General features: G+C 43.0%; 1 pseudogene across 1 annotated transcript in view; it reads right to left on the bottom strand.

Moving 5' to 3' along the window:
* Positions 1–7,479: 7,479 nt before the first annotated feature.
* LOC132711727 (uncharacterized) overlaps positions 7,480–10,560 on the bottom strand; it is a 31,697-nt pseudogene continuing 28,616 nt past the window's right edge. Inside the window, exon 4 of the transcript XR_015731776.1 lies at positions 7,480–10,549. The product of XR_015731776.1 is annotated as an uncharacterized LOC132711727 (transcript). The remainder of the gene's footprint in view (positions 10,550–10,560) is intronic.

Below are 10,560 nucleotides of genomic sequence, written 5' to 3'. Positions count from 1 at the left end.
CCTCAATTTACCTACCTTAGAAAGGATGGAAGGCTGAGTCAACCTTGAGCCTGGTGAGATTCAAACTTACAGTAATTGCAGACAGCTGGTGTTAATCACAATGCTATCAGTCTGTTGAGCCACCAGGCCAAATGCCATTCTCGCCGCTGTTGAGACATGGACAAATATATACCAATCCTCCTTATCGATGTAGTCTGGTCTTATTCCAAGTAAGAAGAGGTCCGGGTGCAGAGGGAAGCTCACACCTGTTATTTCCAACAGCCACTGCTGTATTTTCCCCCAATAGCGTCTAGCTGACGAACAAATCCACCACTGATGGAAGGAAATACCCTTGGCCAACCCACATTTCCAACATCTATCAGAAGATCCTGGGAACATCTTAGCGATTCTGGCGGGGGGGAGATACCAACGGTAGATCATTTTATAAAAGTTTTCTTTGAACGGGGAAGAAAGGGTCAGTTTCATAGTTTTGTTCCATACATTTTGCCATGCATCAAGCTGAATTGTTCTTCCATTATTTCTCCCCCACGCAATCATCGTGTCCTTTACAATCTCATCCGCCATAAAATTGGACAGAAGAAGATTGTAAACGTTGGAAATAAATTTCCTTTGGCCACCTAGGAGAAGCTTGTCAAACGTTTGTAAATGAAGGGAAATACCATGTTCCTGTTTATCCCTAGCGAATCTAGTTTGAATTTTCACATAGGACCACCAGTCTATGTCTAATCCTCTAGTTTGGAGATCGGCTCTAGGTCTAAGTCTCCCGACTTCATCCAACAAGTCACCATAAGCCCAGTTCCTCTTTATATTGTGCACAGTCGGAAGGGTCACTGCCTCTAACGGAGACACCCACTTAGGAATCTGTGTGTAAACTTGCTTCTTCACCGTTTCCCAAACCCTTAATAAAATTCCTCTAATATAATGATAAGGAGAATCATGATGGGGAGAAACAGGCTCCGACTCAACCCTTCCAAGACTGAGTGGCTGTGGCTTCCGGCGTCCCAATATAGCCAGCTGATGGCATCGCTGGCTATTGGGGGCAAATCACTCGCCCCCACAGAGAGGGCTCGCAACTTGGGCATCCTCCTGGATGCACGGCTGTCTTTAGAAGACCATTTGACGGCCGTGGCCAGGGGGGCTTTTTATCAGGTCCGCCTGATACGCCAGTTGCGCCCCTTTCTAGATCGGGACTCCCTACGCACGGTCACTCAGGCACTCATCACCTCCCGCCTGGACTACTGCAACGCTCTCTACATGGGGCTCCCCCTGGGGTGCACCCGGAGGCTCCAGCTAGTCCAGAATGCGGCCGCGCGGGGGATTATGGGAGCGACGGGGTGCTCCCATATGACACCTCTCCTGCGCGAGCTGCACTGGCTCCCGGTGGTGTTCCGGGTGCGCTTCAAGGTGTTGGTGACCACCTTTAAAGTGCTCCATGGCTTAGGGCCGGGGTATCTACGAGACCGCCTTCTGCCACCAATAGCCTCCCACCGGCCAGTATGCTCGCACAGAGTGGGCCTCCTCAGGGTGCCGTCCGCCAGACAGTGTCGGCTGGCGACCCCCCAGGGGGAGAGCCTTCTCTGTGGCAGCGCCCACCCTCTGGAACAACCTTCCCCCAGAGATACGCACAATATCAGACCTCCGGATTTTTCGTCGGGCCCTGAAAACTTATTTATTTCAACTAGCCGGGCTGGCTTGATCCCACAGTTTTGGGTTAAATTTTAATTGATTTTAAATTGGGTTTGTTTTAAATCGCGGCCAAAAATATTTAATCATGTTCTGTTTTTATTCTGGCTGTTCACCGCCCTGAGTCCTATTGGAGAAGGGCGGTATATAAATTGAAACAAACAAATAAATAAATAAATAAATAAGTAAAATGTTTGAATTGTTTGTCTTTCTGAGACCACAAGAAGGAATGCCATCCCGGCTGCAAATCATATCCTTCAATTGCCAAAATGCGTTTTCTTGAGAGGATCACCCAATCTTTTATCAAAACCAGGGATGAAGCTTGGTAATAAAGCTCCCATATAGGGAGCCCCAAGCCACCCCTTGTTTTGTGCTCTTGCAGCATTTTTCTTTTTATATGGGTTTTTTTACTCTGCTAAATAAATTTGCTTAGAATTTGATCTAATTTCCTTAAAAAGTTTTTATCCACTCTTGCAGGAGCCGTTTGCAATAAAAAGATCCATTTCGGTAAAACATGGGCTTTTATCGTGGCAATTCTGCCCACGATAAAGCCTTGGTACTACAGTGGTTTAAAGCACCCTGTTATTAACACAGCTGCCTGCAATTTACTGCTGGTTCGAATCTCTCCAAGGCTCAAGGTTGACTCAGCCTTCCATCCTTTCTAAGGTAGGTTAAATGAGGACCCAGTTTGTGGGGGCAATAAGCTGACTTTGTATAAATATACAAAAAGTATGAAGGCTATTGCTTAACGCACTGTAAGCCGCCCTGAGTCTCCGGAGAAGGGCGGCATATAAATCAAATTAAAAAAAAAAAATGAGATCTGAATATGCCGCCATCTTTCCACTTCATTCGCTGTATCTATTAATAATTTGGAATAATTGAGCTCTTTGATAGAAGAACATCTATTTGTAAGTCAAATATCTAAGTATTTAAGTTTTTTGACACAATTAATCCCCATAATAAGTAAGCAAATGGTGGTGGGGTGGAGTATGGAGAAGGCCCATAGGGCTTTGGGGAAACCAAGGGGCAGGGGCAGAGGCAGAGCATGGGGTATCCTAGACTGAAAGAGAAGGGTTAAGGGAGACATGATAGCTCCTCTTCCAATACACTTGAGGATCTGTCACAAAGAGAGGATTGACTTATTCTCTAGGGCACCAGAGGATAGGACAAGAAGTAATTGGTGGAAGCTTGCCAAAGAGAGATCCACCCTAGAAGTAAGGAGAAATTTTCTGATGGTGAGAAGAATTAATCAATGGAATATCTTGACTCTTGGGAGTTCTGAGTGTTCCATCACTGGAGCTTTTCAAAAATAGATTGGACAACCATTTGACAGATGGCATAAGGTCTCCTGCCTCGGGCAGGGAGTTAGACTAGAAGACCTTCAAGGTCCCTTCCAGCCCTATGATTCTATATTCTTAGCAATGTAAAGATATGGAGACTTCAACAGTCAGCATAATTTACACTAATCAAGCATTTTTTGATTTCCTCGTCTGCAAAGCTTACATGGCTGGGATGACTGCAGGCAACAGTAAGCTCTGATTAAACCATCTTAAGACTGGTATACCTAACTTAAAACAAACTAGCCTTTGTTAAGCTGTCAAAAATATTCGTTACAGCTAAAGTATCAAGCGGAGAAACATCCCTAGAAAATAGGCAAGTATAGTGAAATAGGAGTGGAGTTTTAAGAAGCTATCTTTTGGCTAGCATCAGGTTTTCCTTTGTAATCAGCAAACCAGCTGTTTCATTATTTCCCCCCAAATCAACATGTTGGGATAGACCATCTGTCAACATGGGAGGTTCTTAATACAGGTAATCCTTGATTTACAACCACAATTGAGCCCAAAATTTCCACTGCTAAGCAAGGCAATTGTTAAGTGAATTTTACCCCATTTTCTAACCTTTCTTGCCACAGTTGTTAATCTGGCTTTCCCACTAACTTTGCTTGTCAGAAGCTTGCAAAAGGTGATCACATGACCCTGGGACACTGCAACTGTCATAAATACGAGCCAGTGGCCAAGGATCTGAATTTTGGTCACGTGACCACTGAGATGCTGCAACAGCTGCAAGTGTTAAAAATGGTTATTACTCACTTTTTTCAGTGCCGCTGAAACTTCAAATGGTCACTAAAAAAATGGTTGTAAGTCAAGGAATACTTGTATGCAGAAGTAGGTTGTTTGCTAACAATAAAATATTGAGCCATAGAAATGGGAAAAGTGAAGCTCTTTCAACATGAAACTGGGGATGAGATTAAGTCCTGTCCCCAAAGAGCTACTGGGCATGTGGGTACAGTGGTTAGAGGAATGCAGTTTATTTATTTATTATTATTTATTAATCAAATTTCTATACCGCCCTACTCCCGAAGGACTCAGGGCGGTGAACAGCCAAGATAAAATACAGACAATACAAATATTAAAAATCCCTTAAAATTATTAAATATTTCGGCCAAAACACAGATTAAAACACCCAATTTATAAAATCACGAATTAAAAAATTTAAAATTTAAGAATTTAAAAGAGGGGAGTTAGGCCAGGCCAGCTTGCTGAAATAGAAAAGTTTTGAGAGCACGGCGAAACGTGCGCAGGTCCGGGATCTTCCGTATCTCTGGGGGGAGCTCGTTCCAGATGGTAGGTGCCCCCACAGAGAAGGCTCTCCCCCTGGGGGCCGCCAGTCGACACTGTTTGGCCGACGGCACCCTGAGGAGCCCCTCTCTATGGGAGCGTACTGGTCGGTGAGAGGCTATTGGTAGCAGAAGGCGGTCTCGTAGATACCCCGGTCCGATGCCATGGAGCGCTCTAAAGGTGGTAACCAAAACCTTGAAGCGCACCCGGAAGACCACCGGGAGCCAGTGCAGCTCGCGCAGGAGGGGGGTCACATGGGAGCGCCACGTCGCTCCCATAACCACCCGTGCGGCCGCATTCTGGACCAGCTGGAGCCTCCGGGTGCTCCTCAAGGGGAGCCCCATGTAGAGAGCATTGCAGTAGTCCAAGCGGGAAGTGACAAGAGCATGAGTGACCGTATTTAACGAGTCCCGATCCAGAAAGGGACGCAACTGGCGAATCAGGCGGACCTGATAAAAAGTCCCCCTGGCCACGGCCATCATATGCTCTTCTAAAGACAGCCGTGAGTCCAGGAGGACACCCAAGTTGTGAGCCCTCTCCGTGGGGGGCAATGACTCAGCCCCAATAGTCAGTGATGGCGCCAACTGACTATATCGGGATGTCGGAAACCACAGCCACTCGGTCTTGGATGGGTTGAGCCTGAGTCTGTTTTTCCCCATCCAGATCCGCACGGCCTCCAGGCACCGGGACATCACTTCAAGGGCATCATTGGGGTGGTCCGGGGTAGAGATGTACAGCTGAGTATCGTCAGCGTACTGGTGGTACTTCACCCCGAAACCACGGATGATCTCACCCAGCGGCTTCACATAAATGTTGAACAGAAGGGGCGAGAGGACCGACCCTTGTGGCACCCCACATACAAGGGGCCTCGGGGTCGACCTCTGCCCCCGTCAACACAGACTGCGACCGGTCAGAGAGAAAGGAGGAGAACCACCGTAGGACGGTGCCCCCCACCCCTAACTCCTCTAGCCGGTGCAGCATGATACCATGGTCGATGGTATCGAAAACCGCTGAGAGGTCTAATAGGACCAGGACAGAGGAACAACCCCTGTCCCGAGCCCTCCAGAGTTAAGAGCCTGAAGCCATGGCCTTGCGTTATCTAGTAGCAAGGAACAGGATACGGTCGGGGCATAGAAGGCCAATGCCAAAGGGATTTGCCCCCTCTTACAAACTGCTCAGAAAATCCTTGTTTTTTTAAGAGCTTCAGGAAAGATTTATTAAAAATAGTGGCAGAAAATTGGAGCCGAACAATCGAAGGAAGTGCTTTCAGATGCAGCAAAGGTCATTTTCTTCTAGTTTAAAAGAAGATAATAACTGCAACAACCAAGAAAAAATGGAGCTTCCAGACTCAGGAACTACGTACAGGTAGTCCTTGACTTACAACAATTCATTTAGTGACCGAAGTTACAACTGCACTGAAAAAGTGATTTACCACCGTTTTTCACACCTACAACCATTACAGCAGCCCCAGGGTCATGTGATCAAAATTCAGATGCTTGGCAACTGACTCATATTTATGATGGTTGCAGTGTCATCCCCTTTTGTGACCATCTGACACGCAAAGTCAACAGGAAAGCCAGATTCACTTAACCAGGTTACTAACTTAACCACTGCAATGATTCACTTAACCACTGTGGCAAGAAAGGTCATAAAATGGGGGGGGGGGATGACACTCACTTTACAAAAGTTTCACTTGGCAACAGAAATTTTGGGCTCAAGTGTTTTTGCAAGTCCAAGACTATCTGTTATCTCCCAAGAACAATTTCACGAGTGGGAAAATAGATTTCTTTTTTAAAAGCTGCATTCTGATCATTTGTGCTTTTGGAAGGAGGGGGGGCTGGCAGAGAAGAGAAATCAGAGGCTGGAAGTCCTCAGATTTTCTTTTAGGTCAATCCTGCCACTCCATCTCGAGAGACTTGCAGGGAATCTATAAAGCCTTAGTAAGACCCCACACAGAATACTGCATCCAAGTTTGGTGATCACACTGGAGAAAAGATGTTGGGATTCTGAACAGTTTGCCTTCAGAAGTTGTGGGAGCTTCATCACTGTTTTTTTTAAAAAAAGAAATTATTTACTCAAAGATAATTTCCCTTTAACTCCCCCCCCACTCCCCCTTCCTGGATTTATTCTCTGATCTGATCATTTTCTGAAAGTTTCAAATTTAACTTACTCTTTCCAAACTGTTGAGATTAGCCCAGCAAAATTAAACGATAACACCAAACTCAAAGTTTTATCCAAAGGAGCTACAGGAAAAGGAATTCAGTAAGAGGACTCTACATTTCTGGATCTACTCTAGCTGCTGAACTTTCTGCTTTTAACCCGTTCAGCTTCTTGGAAAGTTTGACCAGCATGATTGTAAAATGATCTCCCAACCAACCCTGCTTCCTTCTGCAGAATTCATTTTACAGCCCAGATTTAAAGCAACACGGAACAAAAAATGTATTTGCAATCACGATTCCATTTTGGAACAAGTTCTCTTTAGTTAGCCTTTGTTATAACTGTAAACCCAAAAAAGTCTTCAGAACTGGTCCTAAACTGGTTTTGAGAACGTCTGTTAAACTGGGTCCAGGTGCAAAGGACTTTCCAGCAGTATGCATGACAATAAATACAGGTAGACCTCGACTTATAACAGCTCATTTAGTGACCGTTGCAAGTTACAATGGCACTGAAAAAAGTGACGTTTTCATATTTACGAACTTTGCAGCCTCTCCATGGTCATGTGATTAAAATTTAGTCGCTTGGCAACTGGTTCATATTTATTTATTTATTTTTATTTAAAGTTTTTATTTTTATTTTTCATAAACACATTTAAATGTACAGTCATTTCCATCATTTTTCATTTATCTTTTTTTTTTAACTTTCATTTTTCATTTTTACTTTTTTGGGGCTGCTCTTTTACCCTTTACCTTCACTCCAACCTTTCTTCTCCTCTTCTTCTCTTCCTTCCTGTTTCTCCTCCTACTTCCTTCTTCTCTTCCCCCACTCCTTCGTCCCTCCTTCTAACCTTCTCCTCTACTCCTCTTTCCCCTCCCTCTTCTTCCTCTCCTTTTCCCTTTCTTCTTTCTCCTCTCCTCTCCCTTCCTCTCTCTCTCTCTCTCTCCTCCTTCCCCTCTCCTGTTGTTTCCCTTTTCAGTTCAATCTAAAGTGGTATTGGAGCAGCCCCAATTTCCTAATTATCTTTATTCTCATTTCAATTTCTTATTCAATTATTATTTATTTTTATGTCATCATTTGCGTACATTTTTATAATATTTCATTTTTTTCTCTTTTACCCCCCCTCCCCTTTCTCCTTTTACTTGACATCATCTGGGTATCTATTTTTCTAATTGTTTTCCCCCATCTATTCTCTATCTATTTTACCTCGATGTCCTTATTCATGTTTCTTTTCTAACCAATCATAAAATTTATCCCATTTCTTGAAATACATAGACTCCTCTTTATCTTTTATTCTCAATATTAATCTATTCATTTCTGCACATTCTAAAATTTTCTTTATAATTTTTTCTTCCAATGGGATTTTTTCTGCTTTCCAATTTTGTGCAAATACAATTCTAACCGCTGTTATTATATGAATAATCAAATATATATCTTCTTTACTATAATTCTCGGGTAAAATTCCCAATAAGAATATCTCTGGTTTTAACTCTATATTATTCATTCTAACCATGTTTGTATTTTCACCCAATATTGTTTTGCTTCTTTACACAACCACCACATATGATAGTATGATCCCGGTAACTGGTGACATTTCCAACACTTGGCTGATTTATCTTTAAACATCTTAGCTAATCTTTCTGGTGGCATATGCCATCTATAAAACATCTTATACAGGTTTTTTTATAGGCTGTTGCCATTGTTAATTTATAATTTCTTTCCCAAAGTTGTTGCCCTTTATCCAATTCTATGGTGTATCCAAAATTCTTTGCCCATGCTATCATATCTTTTATTATTTCATCTTCTAGTCTAATACGCAATAAATAATTATATAATTTCTTAATCATTTCCTCATCTGTTCCTGTCAATATTTCATCCAGTTCTGATTTCCCCAAGTTAAAGCCATATTGTCTACGATCTGCTTCATATCTTGATTGTATTTGCAGTCTTGTATACCAATCTATCTCAATCCCTTGACTCTCTAGTTACCATAAAAAGGCATGCCAACCCAGTTGTAAATCATGAGCCTCCAATGTCAATAGTCTTGTATTCCGTAATAAAATCCATTATTTAATCCATGTTAACGCTGCTGCTTGATAATACAATTCCCAATTAGGAAGGCCAAACCCACCTTTAATTCTTGCATCTTGTAGTGTTTTTATGTATCATTTGTAAACTGAGGACTAGCTGTATCACATAACTACATCACTTAGGCAATTTCAGCAATCTTTGCTGCTGTCATTAAGCAAGGACTTCATTGCAACTCCCTGCTGGCTTCTAATGAGCAAAGTCAACAAGTAAGTCTCAGAAGTCACAAGTCCGAACTAGAGCAATTGGCAAAAAGGCTGGCAAGTAGATAAGTGGCTATTGTTCTGTTAGCATGGCAGAGCCGGAGTGATTGCTGCCGGCTGTAGGAGTGTCCACCAGTGTCTGCTGTGGTATCACCAGCACATGGCTAGGCAGGTAGATATGCAATATGGAGTGAGGGCAGAGCAGAGGGCAGATATCCCACCCCAAGTCCTTCTTTTCTCTAGACTAGCCAAACCCAAATCCTACAACCATTCTTCATCCATATGTTTTAGTCTCCACAGGCTTTTAATCATCTTAGTTGCTCCTCTTTGCACTTTTTCCAAAGTCTCAACATCTTTTTTGTAATGTGGTGACCAAAACTGGATGCAGTATTCCAGGTGTGGCCTTAATTAGGCTTTATAAAGCGGTACTAATACTTCATGTGATTTTGATTCTATGCCTCTGTATATACAACAAAGGATTTCATTTCACACTACTGGCTCATATTAGGGTACTAAATAAGCAATCAACATAAATCATAACATACAAACAATAAAGTTCTAGTCATAAGATGCTAAGGGAATAGATAATAGGAAAGATGAGAAGGATATAAGCTATTCAGACATTTTGGAAGTTGAAAAAATGTATCTGTGGTTAATTCCAAATGTTAAAGGTGAACATGGTTCCTGTAGTCTTGTGTAAAGTGTGTGTGTAAAGATTAGACGAAATACTGAAATCTTTCCCACAATCCGGACACTCGTACAGCTTCTCTTCTGTGTGAGTCCGCTGGTGTATCACCAGATAGGAATTGAGCCTTAAACCTTTCCCATAATCAGGACATTAAAAGTGTTTCTCTCCTGTATGAGTCCTCTGGTGGATAATGAGATGGGAGTTCTGTCTGAAACTTTTCCCACAATCAGGACATTCAAAGGGTTTCTCTCCGGTGTGAGTCCTCTGGTGCATCACCAGGTAGGAATTGAGACTGAAACCTTTCCCACAATCAGGACATTCAAAAGGTTTCTCTCCTGTGTGAGTCCTCTGGTGTATCACTAGGTGGTAATTCCGACTGAAACTTTTCCCACATTCAGGACACTCAAAGGGTTTCTCTCCTGTGTGAATTCTCTGGTGTATCACCAGGTGGGAATTTGCAATGAAACTTTCTCCACAATCAGAACATTCAAAGGGTTTCTCACCTGTGTGAGTTCTCTGGTGTAACGCCAAGCTGGAATTCCTACGGAAACTTTTCCCACAAACAGAACATTCAAAGGGTTTCTCTCCTGTGTGAATTCTCTGGTGGCCAATGAGGTGGGAACTCTGACTGAAACTTTTCCCACATTCAGGACATTCAAAGGGTTTCTCTCCTGTGTGAATTCTCTGGTGTATCACTAGGTGGGAATTCTGACTGAAACTTTTCCCACAATCAGGACATTCAAAGGGTTTGTCTCCTGTGTGAATTCGCTGGTGGTTCACCAGGTTGGAATTCATACGGAAACTTTTCCCACAAACAGGACATTCAAAGGGTTTTTCTCCTGTGTGAGTCCTCTGGTGAATCACCAGGTGAGAACAGTAACTGAAACGTTTCCCACACTCTGGACATTCATACGGTTTCTCTTGTGTATGTGTTGCCTTGTGTATCACAAGGTTGGAATTCTCACTGAAACGTTTCCCACATTCAGGACATTCAAAGGGTTTCTCTCCTGTGTGAATCCTCTGGTGTCTTACAAGGTTGGAATTACAACTGAAAGTTTTCCCACAATCAGGACATTTGAAGGGTTTCTCTCCTGTGTGAGTCCTCTGGTGTATCACTAGGTGGGAA

The sequence above is a fragment of the Pantherophis guttatus genome, chromosome 2 (assembly GCF_059756535.1).
Source record: "Pantherophis guttatus breed Tessera chromosome 2, ASM5975653v1, whole genome shotgun sequence".
Classification (NCBI taxonomy): domain Eukaryota; kingdom Metazoa; phylum Chordata; class Lepidosauria; order Squamata; family Colubridae; genus Pantherophis; species Pantherophis guttatus.
The sequence above is the reverse complement of the archived record's forward strand: the minus strand, read 5'-3'. Positions and strand labels throughout refer to the sequence as shown.